This window comes from Nicotiana attenuata, unplaced genomic scaffold (genome assembly GCF_001879085.1).
Source record: "Nicotiana attenuata strain UT unplaced genomic scaffold, NIATTr2, whole genome shotgun sequence".
Taxonomy (NCBI): Eukaryota; Viridiplantae; Streptophyta; class Magnoliopsida; order Solanales; family Solanaceae; genus Nicotiana; species Nicotiana attenuata.
Genome location: NW_017671752.1, coordinates 160,497 through 167,317, shown reverse-complemented (window position 1 = coordinate 167,317; position 6,821 = coordinate 160,497). Strand labels below are relative to the sequence as shown.

At 34.2% G+C, this 6,821-nt stretch overlaps 1 long non-coding RNA gene across 4 annotated transcripts; it reads left to right on the top strand.

The window, feature by feature from the left end:
* Window positions 1-3,206: 3,206 nt before the first annotated feature.
* Window positions 3,207-6,532, top strand: LOC109210019. 4 transcript variants are annotated; one of them, XR_002065475.1, is made up of 3 exons: window positions 3,207-3,334; window positions 4,117-5,487; window positions 6,272-6,532. It is a non-coding gene; the product is annotated as an uncharacterized LOC109210019 (long non-coding RNA). The 4 variants fall into 4 exon arrangements; XR_002065476.1 differs by having other exon boundaries at window positions 3,207-3,358; XR_002065474.1 differs by having other exon boundaries at window positions 3,207-4,203; window positions 4,298-5,487.
* The last annotated feature ends 289 nt before the right edge of the window (window positions 6,533-6,821 follow it).

Here is a 6,821-nt window from a genome sequence, read left to right as displayed (position 1 = left end):
GTAAACACTTAAGAACATGGTAGAGAAATACAGTAGAAGAACACCAGAACAGTATAGCAAAAGAACACATAGGAAAACACAGTGAGATAAACATGTGAGAGCATGGTATAGAAACACAATAGAGGAAAGAACGGAGCACAGTAGAAGAACATGCATGATAAAGGAAAACATAAGAACACGGTAGAAGAACATGCGTGGTAGAAAAGCAAATATAAGAACATAGTATAGACAAATACACACAAAGAAAAGAAAAAGAAAAGTCAGAGAAACATTTTGAACCCTTCAGAAAACCCTAAATCGAAGAGAAGTGATTTTTAAAAGATAATTTTGGAAGAAAAAATTGGGGAAATTGTTTAAAAACTCAAGTAGAGCACAAATATATAACAGATCTAAGAAAAATCAGAGAAAACCTCGAATAGCTAGGGTTTCAGAAGAACCCTAAAACGATAAAAGGCTTTGAAAATGTCCGATCTTGGTCGGAAAGTTCAGAGATAGGCTCATAGGACCAGGATACGCCGGAGCAAGGCCATCGATGGCCGTGAAAACTCGAGCTGGCACAGGTCTGGATGAAGACCTTCGAGGTCTGGCCTTGATTTTTCAAATATCGAGCACACAGGAGTAATAGGGAGTGAGTATAAGGTTACCATGGCCGGAGGAGCCATGATTTCCGGTGGGTCTTGAGGTTGGAGATGGTGAGAGAGGCTAGGGTTTCGAGAGAGTTCGAGAGAGTTTGAGAGGAGAGGGATTTCAGAGGCGGCTGATAGAAGAGAATGAGGGAGATTAGGGTAGTCTTTGGGAATTAAAAAGGTAAGGAATAATCGTGGTCGTTGATCAAAATGATCAATGGCCTGGATTAAAAGAAAGAGCCGGGCGGGTTAAATTGGTTGGGTCGGGGCCGGGTTGGATTGAAATTGGGTCGGTCCGTTAAGGGTTTGAAATTGGATTAATTAGGGGATCAATTTGGCTATAATTGAAATGCAAATGAGGCTATCAGTTAAATAGCCACTTTTCCCTTTTAAATTTATAAAAAATAGTAAAATGATTTTCTGAAACAAATTGAAAGCACTATATTAATTAATAATATATAATCATTGATTAAAAAATACTGGGATAAATTTTATAATTATAAGATGCTGTTAATTCTTAAAATAGGCTAAAATCGCAATTATATGCAATTTAGCTTTTAAAATACCAAATAAATTTGTAGAAATGTATGAAAATTACCCTAGCTATATTTTGGTATAAATATGAGAATAAAATAAGTTATTCACCAAAATGATAATTTTGGGAATAATTATTGGTTTTTGTACTGCTAAAATGGGCAATAAATTGATTTAAAAATTCTTTAAAAATTAGAAAAAAATACTAAAACACTTGGGCATACTTATATATGCTGTTTTTAAAGTATTTGCATGTAAAAAATACATTGAAAAAATTGGGTATCAACAATGATCGGGGATGAGGTTGAATGTGACCCCAGGATGGTATCTAGTTGATTTGAGCCGGCCACTTTTCTATGGAGATTGCAATGTTAGGAACAATTTAATTTTAGATTTTCTCGGGATGATCAAAATCTAAGTGTGGTGGTGTTTGATGAGAATAAAATTACTCGACATTTATCCCCACTTTGTGTCTTTGATTTGGTTGATTTTGATAGAGATTTAGCCTGATTTTGGTCTAATATGTTGTCTTTCAGTGCAGGTGGTGCAGAGGGGATCAATGGACATATAGTGCACGAAGTGGGAGGAAAACAAGCTGAGAGGAGGAGGAAATTCTCGTGCGCAGCCGCGAACGAGCAACCCCAAATGCGCACTTGAGCGTGCAAGTGCCACAGAAATCTGGCTGATATGTGCGGCCATATGCACGACCGCGCACGTCCGTCTCCAGGAATTTTAGCCAGGCCTATTTTTGTAAATTTGGAGGCATTCTTTTGACCTATATGAAGCCTAAACTCGTCCCAAAACAGGGCATCTTGGATTTTGGGAGCAACTTTTGGAGAACAGAAGGCAAGGAAACAACATAGACTTTGAATACTTCATCTGAATCATTCAATACAAAAGTTTGTTTGAATTCATGGGTTGTAATATTTTCTCGTCCTCTTAATACTCGTTTGATGAACAATTTCTCCACTATGGAGTAGTCCTTCTTAGGGTTATTGACAGATATTGTGAATTGATTATTATTTGATGATTTGCTTTCTGTTAGTTGCTTGAATTAGTTGAATAAATTTTGAATTAAATTACAAAGTTGTTTGGGGTTTCACTTTAATCAAAAGAGAAATGTTGCTGCAATTATCATTGTGTTATCTTGTAGGAGTAAATTTCACGATTTTCATAGGTATTCGAAAGAGCTTCTGGAGTTATCAATTGACCAAATCTAGAGGAATAGTCAAGAGACGTTCTTCGTAAGATCATTCATTCAACGTATTTTTGTATATGTTCATAGCACTTGTCATTAGGTTGTTAACAGAATTCTCATTCATTCGTAAGAAAAATTTGAATCCTTAAGATATCCTAATCATCTATTGAAATCGAGAGAGTCAATAGAACTTAAGAGTGAACTTAGCACAGAGTTATCCCGAATAATAATTGATCAGATATCTTGTCAAAACCATTATTTCTCACATTGATATTCAATGTTGCTACTTAGTAACTACCAATTTATATTATTCGTTCATAATTGATAATCTTAGTTTTACTTTTAGTTCGTTGATAACTCAAAATCAAAGGTTTATTTTCCTGAATAGTATTAAGCTGAAAATTTCTTTGAACATTATTTAAACCAATTCACGTGAAGATGATTTAATTACTATACTATCTTTGATTAGCAAACCTAAGTTTATACACCGATTTTACGCTATTCAAGAGCACCACCCTTTGAACTAATCACAATTGGTTTTCGTCCAACTTGCAATTTGCTGCAATTTGCAAATTGCAAAGCAAATCTTGTTACAACCGTCCAAAACTTGTTATTCCATCATCTCTCTTTCTTTTTTTTTCATTATGGGGTTGAACCCCACATTACCACTAATAACATTAGCTGACCGGGATGAAAATCTAATTGCGAGCCACAGGTATCGACCTATGTGCTTCTTGGCAATAGTTTTCAAAACCAGGGTATTTTGGTCATTTAGCAAGCTTTGGTACACGTGTCTTAAAAATTCGGCTTCTTTATCTTCTTTGAGTCCATTTTGTAGAATCCTTGGCCGACCACCCCAAAATTCATTGCTCAACTTTTTCGTTCCACCTCCGCTTCAAAACTTTTGCTCTGTTACTGATTCGCTATGCCAAATCGTTGTACCTTTTTTGCTTCAAATTTGTCTGCGTTATTTTCGGTATGACAATATCCATCACTTTCGGTATAACACTTCTCAAAGATATTGTGGTTTAATTAACTTTGATTCTATATTTAAGTTGCATCTGTTAACAGATATTTGCATCATCAAACTTGTGATGCATAACAATGAAGTAAATTCGTATTATACGTTTTTGCATGAATTTTGTTTCAAACATTTTCTTTTAACCCTGTATTCTATTGCACATACTTAATTTATAGTCTATAAAGCTGCTTACGTGATCTGAGGACATAATGGTTTCTTCGATATCATAGTCATTTGATTTATTTGAATACCTTACATGTATTTTGTTTAATGATTATAACCTTAGAAACATCCAACATGGTGATATTTGGCTAGAGAAACCAGCATAATGGTTAATGGTTATAGCTGTCTGTGCGAATCTTTTCATCTCACACAATTAGAAATCCATAATCACATATATTGTCAGTATACTGTTGCTATTTCTACTTGGTGGCTTCTCATTGGTTTTGGGAGTTTCTTCTTCTATATGGAAGTGAATTTTTCATGTTGACGGTGTAATTTGTAGTGTTTGTGCTTTGAAATACTTTGCAATAGGTTCTTTTTGGTCATCTTTATTCAAGTTTTATTTCAAAAACTGAGATTATATTTTGTCTTTTTTTATTACATGATACTAAACTGTAAACTTTTGGGGCTTAACAATAATAATCTTCAAAATCTCAAACTAATTTAGAGTTTTTAAGCCTAAGAGATCACATTAAAGAAGCTTGACAAAATGACATTGTAACTCTCTTCATTAGCTTTTGTTTTTGGATGTCCAATGGAGAAAGAGGAGAAAAAACATGAGAACTTGGGCTATAAGTCAATGGTGTTCTCCCCGGTCGGAGGTGAGAACTTAAAACTACATACTGTTCAAGTGTAAGATTGATGTATTTATGATTTCTTTTGTTCTCTAAATTTACGATGTTGTATTGTTTATAGAAACAGTGCAGGAGATACAACTTGATGCAGTTAAATTCGGTTGAATAGGGTGGTGCATACATGTATATTTTGCTATCCCACATGAACTAAATTCTTTCGAACAATATATTCTGGTTTTTGGATGTTTGTAGATACTATTGACATTATGTATTTTGTGCTTTTCTATATACTTATAACATTGAATGGTGGAGTTTTGTATGTTGTTTATCTGGAATATATATTTTTTCTAAAAAAGTAGATATGCCCATGAGTCAAGCCATAGAGATAAAATGATCTGCAATAGACTCTGGTGTGATGTTGATGATGATGGCTCTTTGGTGTGCTTAAATTTGGTTCTTCTCTAAAATTTGTTCACGTAATCATTTTTGGTTTGCTGTATTATGAATATGTTGCCCGGACTCTTCGATGGTATCTTTGGATGCACGTTGGATCCTCTAAAAGTAGTATATTTGCGGAGGACCCGACACGAATGCGGTATTATTTTGGAGAGTGTGCGACATCGATTATTATGAAACGAGCTTTCTTACAGTCAGGGGTAGAATTAACATATTATCATTTGAGTGGAATCTTCCGTTAGTACACCAAGGTTAATTAGGAGTCATAATGGACCTTAATTTGGAGTCATGATGGTATATAACGCAACTTTCTTAAAAGATTGGAGTTGGATGTACTAAAATAATGATATGTTCTTTGAGTTCCGTCTTCTCAAGATTGGTTCTACTATTGCCGGCCTACTCTTTCAGGTGTCAAAAATAGCTTTATTTACTGTTATTCTCATGATGATAACTTTTGTTTAGTGTAGATATGTACTTAAATTTTTTATTTTTGTGGTTTTACTATTGGACTATATACCTTGAACATTCTCATATGAGAAACATGAGTTATAAAGCTAAGATATACAAAAGTATCGCAGATTTGTGATGAACTTCAAGTGATGCATAGGCCATTGTCCTATAGACAGAAGACTAATTGTTTTATACTATATTTTATCTAGCTGTTAGGATACAATGCATAAGAATTATTCCTTATTTTGGTTTAAACTGAAAAAGGGATATTTGGCAAGGATCTTTTGCAATATAGTACAAAGTGAAGAGAATAATGGAAGGTCAATTTCCAGTTGACAAGGGGATGATTTTGAAGCTAAAGCTATATGAGCAGTGGGATCACAGAGTCATCATCATAAGTTGTTGGTAACCTTCATTACTTTTTATAATGTTAAGTACGATTAAGCAAACTACATTATAGTTTAATTGGATTGCACGTCCACTTCGTACAAGATTCAGAGAGATCATTGTGTCTGCTTTGATGGGCCTAAATATTAATTTCATATTAGCTCAACTTCGTACGCATTGATTGCTAGGCCTATTCTTTGTAGATTATCTTTGAAAATCCAAATAGCTATTTTATGGTGCTTCCTTTATAATGGTTACAAGCCTGAACGTCTTCGTTTCTTTATGCACTGCACAACTTTCTCCACTATTGAAAGCGTTCTATTGCAAGTGGTGGTGTTTTTTATGTTTCTTCCTTACTAATCCCTCCATCTAAATATTAGTGATTTATTTTTGCTCTTTTCCTGCATGTCATACTTCTAAAGTCAGTGGTTCAAGGCATCCTCCAAAAAATAGAATGATCAAAGCAAGCTTCCAACAGTGTGAAGCAATCAAAAAGATACTTACCTTGATCTTCGATTCCCTTAATCATGTTGATCATGGAAAGCTACTTTCTTATGTGCAGTTTTTTCCATAAGAAGTTATGGAGCCCCCTTTTGACAGACTTTATTGTTATTTTTATTATATTTTTAACTGTAATTATATTCATTTCTCAAGCATTAGCCTAAATATAGATGAGGCATTGAGTTGCTGACTTGACCTAGAACAAACCTTACTATGGTCTTTGCTATTATTGAAAACTTTCCTGGAACCAAGACTTGTAAGTTAAGTTTAATTTACGCTGTAAATTGTTTATTGCTTGCAGATGACTTTGGCAGACACGGGGAAAATTATTGACGTAGAAGGATAGCAAAGCTACACCGCGCTTGGTTGAGTTGCTAGGTTAATTGGCAAAAGTAGTTATCAGGAAACTCGTGAGAACACGTGCCTCATTGTCATTTTTGTACTTGATCATTCCAGTAATCTGTCAAATAATAAATTTTTACATTAAGGTTTAGGTTTAAATGTAAACGCTTTCTAAGTCGTGAACTTTCATTTTCACAGTTATCCATTCTTGAACTAGGCATCTGTCGGAGTAATTGCTTTTTTCGTCAACCAGTTTGTCATTTCTGGATATATATATATATATATATATATATATATATATATATATATATATATATATATTCAGTTTTTTGACCTTTGAAAGAAGGGCAGATCTTGAAGAAGCAAAGCGACCCTAGATTAGCAGCCTATTACGTTTTTTCAGGCCCCTTTAATATGTTAATAGTCAAGTGCTAGCAACCCTTTAATTTAGAGTAAGTCTTTTATGTTATCAACCAAACCGAAAGAAAGGAAAAAAAATAGTGTGTTCC